Below are 11,261 nucleotides of genomic sequence, written 5' to 3' on the forward strand. Positions count from 1 at the left end.
TAATACATATAAGCATGCCAACCAAAAACATTTCCATGACCTTCTAGAACCAATAATTTCTTATTTAATAACATTATCCATTCTTTGATCCACACCAAACATTGCGATTTTTCTAACCCTTTTAAATTTTTCCTTTTTCTCCAAAAGACCACCAAAATTAGTTCCAGTTATATAATCCAAAATGTTTCACTCTGTAATTGTAATATCTGCCGGCTCCACTGATTTTTACAGTCCTTTTCTTTTTTCTAAAACTTTTAAGTTTTTTTACCTTCCTTTAATGGCCGCCACAATTTTTCTATGGTTTTAAAATCTTAGGCCGTTTTCCCACTCACGTTTTACTGGCGCCACGACCATCCTGACGCCGGCGAATCTGCCTGGATTTCGCAACAGAAGCGCCGGCGCTCCCAGAAGCGCCGGCGCTTTCCGTCGCTAAGCCAGCGCAAACGTTTTCCTGCATCTTTGCGATTTCCGTTTGCGCTGGCTTAGCGACGGAAGTAGCCGGCGCTTCTGGGAGCGCCAGAGCTTCTGATGCGAAATCCAGGCAGATTCGCCGGCGTCAGGATGGTCGTGGCGCCAGTAAAACGTGAGTGGGAAAACGGCCTTAGAGAAGGCCAGGAGGTTTAAAATTTCCCTTCTTCCAATGGCTCCTTCCTGCTTTTCTTGCCTCGAACTCACATTCTCGATGGTTGAGAGATCTCGCGATAGCTTTATGACGCCACTTCCTGTGATGTCTTCCAGTTCAGCAACTCAGTGATGATGGGGGTTTTTGCAGAAACCGCAAGTATTCCAAACAATAATTGTTTTTCGTCTTTTAACTTTGCTTCTTAAATTCCAAAAGTCCCGAAATTATCCCCTTCTCTTCTTTACAGCTTTAAAATATTGTAGTTAAGTCCAAATCTTAATCTTTATCTCAAGTAAGATTGATTTTAGTCCCGGAATGATAGATAAAGATCTTCTTACCTTGCAGCCCAATATAACCTCCTTAACACCATTCTTTCCAGAGATAGATGTTTAGATTATTAGAATAGTCCAAAGAAAGCTTGAAGCATGATGAATTTAAGTCAATTTAATGACCACGGAGATCCTCTGTAGACGCTGGAATGTGATTCTTCACTGGCGACTCTTCAAAGCCTAAAAGGAACCCCACTGGGACTCCTCATCAGCCAAAGTAAATCCCCTCAGAATTCTCCTATGCATGTCTTGGCCTTTCCCCTCACTGAGAAAAGTAGGCAGCAGGCATTGGAGTCGCCTTCTCTGCCCAGAACAGAGGCTCTAGTCCGCTCCTCTTTTGAGAAGCGGCTCAATTCTCCATGATCCAACCCCGGAAGTCCAAAGTTTTCCTCCTTTTGACAGGAGAGTTAAGTCCGTTCACATTAATTGAGACTATTGAGGCCATTATGGATTTTATTTATCACTATCTTTCTTATCTTTTTTGGTTTGCTGTCTTGTGGGGTATTTCCGTGGTTCATTTGGATTCTCTTCACCAGAACTTTATTCCTCCTCACCATCATCCTACTTCTCCTTGTCTTCTTTTTCCTTCACTCTATCCAAAAAATTCTGAGCTTTGAAGATGGAATTTATCCTGTATCTGTTCTCCTGGTAAGTAAAAAGAAGGCCTTCTGACATTAACCACATATAGGGTATTTCTCTTCCTCTCAAAAAGTCTGTTAATGCTTGGTATTCTCTCCTCTTTTGTCTCACTGGCCAAGGTACCACTCATAGAATTTTCACCATGTTTCCAGCTATCATCATAGGTCTGTCTCTTACTTGCTTCAAAATGTCGTCTCTAGTCCTCTTTCTTGTAAGCTTCAAATGAACTTCACTAGGTAATTTATTTCATCTTGTATAACTTGATGGCACCTGTCTAACTCTTCTTCCATCCTCTGAAGAATCACCTGTAAAATCACCTGTAAAATTTCAGCCAAGGCTTCACTTAAAATTTTCTGTAAATCTTCAGTTTTCTCTTCTGGTATATTTTGAAACCTCAACATATAGGCAGCTCTGTCAACTTCCAACAGCAAAAGTCTAGAATCATGTATATTCTGTTCCTTTTTCAGATGTTCCACCTTTTGGATATTCTCTGTCACCTGGCCATCTAATACTTTTAAGGCTTTGTTAGTCTCAGCTGTCTGTCTGCTGTTTTCCAAAAGCTCTTGTTTAATCTCTGGCATCTGTTCACCAATATTGTTTACTTTACTAGTCAGCTGTGCTATAGCAGTCATTAAGGTGCTTTGCATTTCTTTCATATCTCCCTGCATGGTCGTAAATTTCCCTGGTCCATGTGGAGCGCTAGGTGAAGGAATTGGTGGCTTTCCTTCTCGGTTTTCTTGTGGTTTTTTTCAGTTTCTTTAAAACCAATCCCAGCTTTATTTTCCATTCTTATGAAAATAAGCACACTCACAGCCACAAGTCCAATAATGCTTCTTCAGAGTTTGTTTTGGAACTCTATGTTCCTGCTTATAACAGATAAGCTAAACTCCACCAAGCAATGCCCTTTTTATGAAATAGTTTTAAAAAGAAAACAGCCTTCTAGCTTCTATCAACAATTTGTGATACCCAAAACAATAGTAATAATAATAGTAAACAAGACTTTTTAGCCAACTCCGCTTACTAGTACGTAGACAAAACAATTCCGTTCACAACAACAAAAGCAATTCACTATTACAAGTCTTCTAGCAATGATAATTCAGTTAAAATCCAAGTCACTACAATGTCTTTCAACAACTTCAAATTTCAACAACTTCAAGGTATAAATTTGTAATCCAGGGCTGAATGCCCTATTTTTAATCCAAGGGTAAAATCAAGAATTAAAAATTAAACAAATAATCCAAAAAAAAGGAAACCAGGCACTTCAAAGAGAAAAAATAATAGAAAATAAGAAAAAGTTTCCATATTTGGTAATCCAAAAAAAGGAGGGGTGAGTAAAAAAAAGGAATCCAAAGCCAAAAATGTTTAAACGATGTCAAAAATATTCCAGCCACAGATAAAAGGAAGGGAAAAAAATGAAAATAAGATTAAAGGGTTATATCCATAACATCCAACAAGAATAAGTAAAATCAAGTTTGGAAATTTGCACAAGTGTTCTTCTTCCAACCAGAGATCCTGCTATGTCTTATAAGTCAATATAAGAAGTCCACCAACATTTGAAAGTCAAGTTGGAGCTCTTATAAATTAATTCATAGCACTTCAATTTAAGCTTCAAAATTTAAGTCAGCTGTCCTTCTTATCCATATAAACTTGCAAGCAAGCAACTTTCCCAAAATCCAAAACTCACCCCCCCTTACGGGGGGTTTAAAGCAAGTCAATTAAATTCAGCCTTCATATCTCTTGTATAACTAAAGATTGGTGTGATTCTCCTCATGCAGGTGTTGTAAATGTTACCAGGATAGGCAGAAACTTTTACAAGCTTTGAAAAAGGAGAGAGAACCCCCCCCCCTTCTTAGTCTTTTGCCTCTACTTAATGTATGCTTCAGCCCTGGTTTTCCATTTCCCTGCTTGTCAAAGATAATGCCATTCACTTCATTAATATGAAGAAAGATCACTTACAGTAATTGCAAGATAGATGCAGCTTGTGTTGATAATGCAGAGTTTTTAAGTCCAGAGTGTAAGAAGAAAGAGAGAAGTTGGTGGTCAACCCTCATGCCATTTAAAAATGGCGATTGGCGCATTGAGGCTAGGAGCAAGCGGGATCAGGGGGCAGCTGCCTCCGCTGACACATTCATTCTACTGTTCAAGCACCCTGCCTTCTGGGAGCCTCCCTGGGCCCCAGAGTCGAGTTGTCCTTCGTAGGTGACCCCTAAAACGATCCGATTTAGAAGCAGCTCTGGACATACCAGTCTGAGATGCTTCTAATCGCGCTAGTTGAGATGGAAATTCAAACAAGAGTTATTTAAGACCATAGCCCTGTAATGATAAATCTTAAAGGTACACGAATGAGATCATGGAGGCTAAATATCTCAATTTTGAAAGATAAAGATTTTCTTAAAGAATCTAAGGTGGAAATTGAATCTTTTTTTAAACAGAATATAACGCAAGATGTAAAGATGCAAGTAGTTTGGGACACTGCTAAAGCTTATTTCAGGGGCTTTGCAATTAGATATAGTATTAAGAAAAAGAAAGATAGAACTGAAAATTTTCAAAATCTAATGTCACAAAGTGGAGAAGCTGAAAAGAAACTTAAAAAACAACCGACTAAACATGAATTTCAATAAAAAGTGAAAGAAATACAGCATCAATTGAATTTGATACTTATGGAGGAGACAGAGGTTAAATTGAGGTATGCTAGGCAAATTTTTTTTTAACATGCCAACAAGCCTGGAAGGTGGTTGGCTTATAGGATGAGAAAAGAAAAGGCCAAAAGAATAATTACGACCCTGAAAGATGAGAATAATAAAGAGAAAACTCAAAAGCAAGAGATATGTCAAATCGTGGAACAGTTCTATAAAAAATTATATGAAGATAAGCAAGCTCATAAAATAGATCTAGAAGATTATATCAACCAAAATAATCTCAATAAATTTACAGAAAAACAACAAAAAAATTTAAATGAACCAATAACAATAAGGGAACTTGGAGACGCAATGGCATCTCAAAAGAATGGCAAAAACCCAGGTCCAGATGGATTGCCTGCGGAATTCTACAAAGCCTATGAAGAGTCTTTACTATTACCATTTAAGCGTCTTATTGAAAAGATATAAGAGGAAGGCCAAATACCAGTTTCATGATAAGAAGCTACAATATCTTTAATTCCAAAAGAAGATACTGATCTGAAAGATATTAAAAACTATTGTCCAATCTCCCTTTTAAATGTGGATTATAAATTTTTTGCTGCAATATTGGCACAACGTTTGAAGAAAGTTTTACAGTCTACAATATATTATGACCAAGCAGGGTTTCTTCCTAGAAGATATCTGAAAGATAATGTCAGAACAGTTTGTAACATCTTGGAATATTATGAAACTCATCCAGAGAAACAATTGGCTCTAATTTGCTTGGATGCTGAGAAGGCCTTTGATAATGTTCTTTGGCAACTTATGCTACAGCAACGGAAAGGTATGGAATGTGGTGAAATTTTTTTGAGAGCAGTAGAAGCAATATATTCATCTCAAAGTGCAAGGGTGTCAGTGAACGGCAAATTAACAGATGCAATTAATATTCAAAAAGTACAAGACAAAGCTGTCCATTGTCACTTTTACTTTTTATTTTATCCCTAGAGGTACTGAATAACCAAATAAGAAAAGATACAAGTATCAAGCGAGCTGCGATAACAGATGAACAATATAAACTCAGAGCCTTCACAGATGACCTAGTTTTTATACTAGAGCAACCAATAGATTCAATAGACTGCCTTATAAACAAGATTAAACAATTTGGCTACTGGGCAGGATTGAAGATCAATTATCACAAAACAAAATTTCTGACAAAGAATATGACGATGGAACAAATGTAATCTTTTCAGCAAAAATCAGGGTTTTTGTATGAGAAAAGAATCAAATATCTAGGTGTCCTTATTTATGAACATATGAAACTGCCTTATACTGAATCAGACCTTTGGTCCATCAAGTCAGTATTGTCTACTCAGACTGGCAGTGGCTCTCCAGGGTCTCAGCTGAGGTTTTTCACACCTATTTGCCTGGACCCTTTTTAGTTGGAGATGCCAGGGATTGAACCAAGCAGATGCTCTGCCACTGAGCCACTGTCCCTCCCCCCATAAATGTAGCAATTTAAAAAGAGACAATTATGATAAACTACTTACAGAAATTAAAAAAGACTTGGAAAAATGGCATGACTTGAATCTATCCTTAATGGGAAGAATAGCCTTAATAAAGATGAATATCCTTCCAAGGCTATTCTTGTTTCAAACTATTCCAGTATTTTTAAGTAGTGGATTTTTTCAATAACTGAACAAGAAGGTTTCCAAATATGTTTGGCAAGGCAAAGAATCTAGAATCAAACTAAAGGCATTGCAAGATTCCAAATTAAGAGCAGGTATGGGTCTTCCAGACTGGCAATTGTATTACAATTCTGTGCTTTTGTGGGTAAGAGACTGGATACTATTGAATGATCAGAGGCAATTGTTGTTAGAGGGACATGATCTCACTATGGGGTGGCATGCATATCAAAGACTTGAAGGCCATTCCTATTTTAAGAACCATTGGTTTCGAAAATCCTTGTACCACACGTGGTCATGGTTAAAAATCAGAATTTATCAAAACATTCCAAGATGGGTCTCTCCAGTAGAAGCATTTACTCATCCAAATTTCTAAAACCAAATCAGAATTATAGATATGATGATTTGTTGGGGAAAGATAATCAGTTGAAAACCAAAGAGTTGGAAAATATGGATATCAAAATGAACTGGTGGCTGAGAATGCAAGTTGAATCTAGGTATGCCAAAGACAAGATGACAGGTTTCAATACAGAACAATATCCATTTGATAAAATATTTTTGGGTCCACAGGAAAAGCTAATCTCCAAATTATATGCATATCTACTTCAGATGAAGACACAAGACAAAGTTGTAAAAGATTGTATAGTTCAATGGGCGAAAAATTTTGGTCACAATATCACATTCGAAGAATGGGAGAGACTGTGGAAGTTCAATGTTAAATTAACTAGGTCAGTAACTTTTAAAGAAACTTTGTATAAGATGTTTTATAGATGGTACTTGACTCCACAGAAATTGTGTAAGATTTATACTAATACGGAGTTCGGGTTTTCAGCCAAGAATAGTCCAAGCAATTATATTTTATAGTGTTTACTTAGGATATGTAGCAAAAGGATTTACACACACACAGATCTTTGTACAAGCAATCAAGAGACTAAGAAAATAGAGGTTATCGATACAGGAATTCAAGGGTTGTTGAAGCGGGTAATATTCACCTGATCCAGAAGAGGAGACGTCCGTTCAATGGGAAGTACATGGAGAAGAACGTGAATGACCAGCATAACGTGCCATATAGACCCAATTACAGGAGTAACGGGTGGTATAAGCTGCAAATGGCACCCTACAGAATGCACACTGAGGTGGGTTTTTGACCCACATTTTATAGGGATTCGATGGATGGGGGTCGTTAGTTACCAGGGGCTTTGATGTACCATTGATGGCTATTTTGAATTGCTATGTTGGAAAACTTCACGCATTTTGCTAGGATGATAAGCTCGGAGCAATTGAATAATTTGTTACCGGTTTTTGGCTGACACTCAGAAAGGGATCAAAGACCTTGAAGAGTAGGATCAATCAAATTATGCATTTGATTGGAGTTAGCAAGGTAGAGGTGATAGGCTGGAGGAAGAGACAATTGGCAAGTAGCAGAAGATCAGAGTGAGAGTAGTACTTACTCGCAGTTATTATGTTATTATGCATCCTGTTTGGGCAGAGGCGCTGAAAGGGGGAATGGGTGAGACTATGCTGTGAGACAGAATACAGGTGCCAACCAAAACAAGCTGTCTACTCGGTCCACTCCACCAGTTTAGATGGAGTGTTTTCTTGGCCTGTCTTTGGTCGGACTCCATTTTGTTTAACAGAAGCAGGAGACCCTCTCTTTACTCCATTTTTATCAGGCAGTGCCTCTCAGTAACAAATAATTGGACATCAAATAGTGATACAAGAAAAACTGGTGAATGATGTGAATGATAGCTTGTCAAGTTATTCAGGGAATAGGTAGCTCCAAAATTCACCAAGATTATTTTAAAGAGAATTCTGGGGAGCAAACTGATATTGATTCTAGCTCAGACCATCCAGTAAATAAAATCCCAAATCTAAATAGAGTTACTCATACTTTGTCTACTGAAATTAATAAGGCTAAATTATCCCATTGATTTTAATGGGACTTCTGTATGACTAACTTCAGTGGATTGGGTATAAAATGTACAAACTACAATATGAGGGATTATTTGGAGTATTCAGGTTGAAAATGGGGACACAGCTTCACAAATCAGCTTTCATCCTTCTTCCTACAGGCAGATCAGTGTGATCAAAGACCAGTCAGTTACATTTTGCCCATGAATGTCAAGCCTTGCCTACGGCTTTTTGCCCTTTTACCCTTAGTGATTTCCTACTCAAAAAGGTCAAAACATTTCAGGTGCTATTTTATAGCTATGGGCTACTTCATGCTCAGAGGCTGCTTTTGTTCTTAGTCATTTATTTACAGCATTTATATTTAATATCAGTACCATACAATGGCCTTCATCACTGTGATAGACAATTATAATGGTGATGGGTATCTAAGTTTTGTTCAGTTATATATCTGAAAGTTCAACTCTATTGAAAATATTTTCATTTAGAAAGCTAACAATATACTTGCTCAGGATTTGTTTTTATTTTTAAAGTTTTTTTATTATCTGTATTTCTACTTGAAGCTTCTTCTTTTTTTTAATTTTTAACTTTTTTATTAAACTTAAAAGAACAACCAAAAACAGCTATATACACATACAATTTTCTAAGAATAGACTAATATATAGTAGAGTGTTTAATATATAGATATACATACAAAATCAAATAAAACAGTATTTTACCTTACATCAATTTCTATTAACTTACACTTGAAGCTTCTTTTGGGAAAAAAAATATTTTTGTGAAAAATTAAATATTTTAATTATCCCAAAAGCTCAGGTTTTTGTTTTAATTTAAGGGAAAGTCATGAGAGTATTATTATTCAATCTTCTACAAAGAGAGATCTCTTTACTGACCTTCAATGGGATGCCATTAGTACCAGCTTCAAGAGTTAGGGGTTCTCCTGGAGCCTTCATTAACTATGGAGGCCCAGGTGGCAGCCACTGCCAGATCTGCAGATAAGGCAGTTGGCTCCATACCTTGGACTCAGCAACTTGGCTACAGTAATCTATGCAACAGTCACCTCAAGAATAGACTACTGTAACACCCTCTACATGGGGCTGCCCTTGACTTGGACCCGGAAAGTGCAAATGGAGCAGAATGCTGCAGCCAGGTTGGTATTGGAGCTGCCTTTACGGGTGCACATCCAATCTGCACTGGAGATGCTGCACTGGTTGCCTGTAGTGTTCTGAGCCCAGTTCAAAGTGCTGGTTATGACCTTTAAAGCCCTATATGGCCTGGGACCTGTCTACCTTCGGGACCGCCTTTCTCCACATGAGCCCCAGAGAGCACTATGATGAAGCTCATTAAATCTGCAAAAGATCCCCAGGCTAAAGGATGCCCATATGACCACTACAAGGGCAAGAGCCTTTTCCGTTGCTGCACCTGCCCTCTGGAATGCCCTCCCTGAGTAGACTAGGGCCCTGTGGGATTTGTCACAATTCCACAGGGCCTATAAGACATATTTGTTCAGGCAGGCTTTTAAGACCTAAAAGGAGCCACTTCGGGGGTGTATCATCCGCCCCATAGTATCATGACAAATTAAATTCGACATAGACAGAACGCCATCAGAATTGAAATGGAGCTGTGTTTAAATTGTTTTAATATTTTAATGTTTTAACAATGTTTTATTTCTACAATGTGAATTGTCACTGAATTGTGACTGTTGTTAGCCGCCCTGAGCCCGTTGGGAAGGGTGGGATGTAAGTGCAATAAATAAACATTTCCTTCAGACAATCTACTTCAAAATGGCAGACAATATATTTAAAAAGCTTTGGCCATAGAAATCCTTATTCTGGTTGGAGCACACAGTCACCTGTATTTATTCTACTCTGGTATTGTGTAAGGATGTCTATTACGGGGAATACAAGTATTCTGTAATTAAAAAGGCAGGAAAACTAAACTTGCCTTGAGAAATAAAAATATTTAATGTGTCTTGATTAGGTCACTGGAATCAGCTTATTTAAGCTGTTAACTTAATTATATACATTTGTCTTATAATTAATAGAAGGTGCTTGGGCACTAATACAGTAGAGGCAGGGATTGGAATGTTGCAAATAAATTTCTGGCTTTATTTTTACCACTAGGAGTAAGGCCCGTTGTGAAGAAAAATACAACAGGCTCTAGAAGGAGGCTCTGGGTGAGTGCCTGCCACCCTTGCTGTCTTCCTACCCACTCAAGTGAAGGCATTGACCCCCACATACCTCAAGGTGAACCAATCTCTGACATCTAGAGAGCAGTTATAACTCTGAGTGATCTCCAGTGCCTCCCCAGAAGGAAATGGCATTGTACCTGTCTGAGGTCCTATCCCTTCTCAAACCCCACCCTCTCCAGGTTCCACCCCTAACCTGGAGTTGGCAACCCTATTTCCTTTCCTTTATCTGCCCCTCTGACTTTAGGTTTCCATTGCCTTCCCCCTGCAGCTTCTACATAGGAAAATGACATTCTTTCTCCACAGTGTGTGGGGGCAAAGCAGTTTGCATCATTCTCCTCTCCCCCCATGTGATCTGAACAACAACCTTGTGAGGCAGGTTAGACTGGAAGTCTATGCCTGGTCCAAAATCACCCTGTCAGCTTCCACAGCAAAAACCTGGGTCGGGCAGATGCCACTCTGAAGCCTAAACTCGTATGTCCTCCTCAAATTCCACCACAGAATCTCCACAAATTTCCCACAAACTTGGAAAGGTACTACTAAAGGCCTCTGAATGAGTGCCTTGCTGTCTTTCCACCCACCTAAGTGAAGGCATTCACTCCCCCCGCCCACCTCAAAGGGAGCTGATCTCTGCCATCTATTTGGATAGCAGTTGTAATTCTAAGAGATCTCCAGCCCTCACCTGGAGATTGGCAACAGTGGTTCCCTGGGAGGAGAGGCCTTTCCTTCAGAGGCCTGTAGTTATCCCTTAGGAATTTCCCATCAATCTGGAAAGGTACCACTAAAGGCCTATGGGTGAGTGCCACCCTTTGTCCCCAACCCTCAAGGAAAGAGGAAGCCACTGCAAGGCTAGCCCCTGAATCCCTGCGTCGGATAGCAGTTGTAATTCTGTTGTAATTACAGTTGTAATTCTGAGAGATCTCCACAACCCCACACCTGGAGATTGGCAACAGTGATTCCTCAGGAGGAAAGGCCTTTCCCTCAGAGGCCTGTAGCAATCCCTTAGGAATTTCCCACCAACCTAAAAGGGTACCACTAAAAGCCTCTAGGCGAGTGCACCCCCCCCCAGCCTTGCTGTCTTCCCACCCACCCAAGTGAAGGCATTCACTCCCCCACACACCTCAAAGGGAGCTGACCTCTGCCATGTAAAATTTCTTGACCTGCAGTTGGCAACCCTGCACCCTTTAAGGAAAAGGACAGTCTTTCTTCACAGTGTGTGTGTGTGTGAGGGGGGAACCAAAGCAGCTGACATCATTCTTCTAATTTCTCTCCCCC

Source organism: Heteronotia binoei, chromosome 4 (genome assembly GCF_032191835.1).
Source record: "Heteronotia binoei isolate CCM8104 ecotype False Entrance Well chromosome 4, APGP_CSIRO_Hbin_v1, whole genome shotgun sequence".
Classification (NCBI taxonomy): Eukaryota; Metazoa; Chordata; class Lepidosauria; order Squamata; family Gekkonidae; genus Heteronotia; species Heteronotia binoei.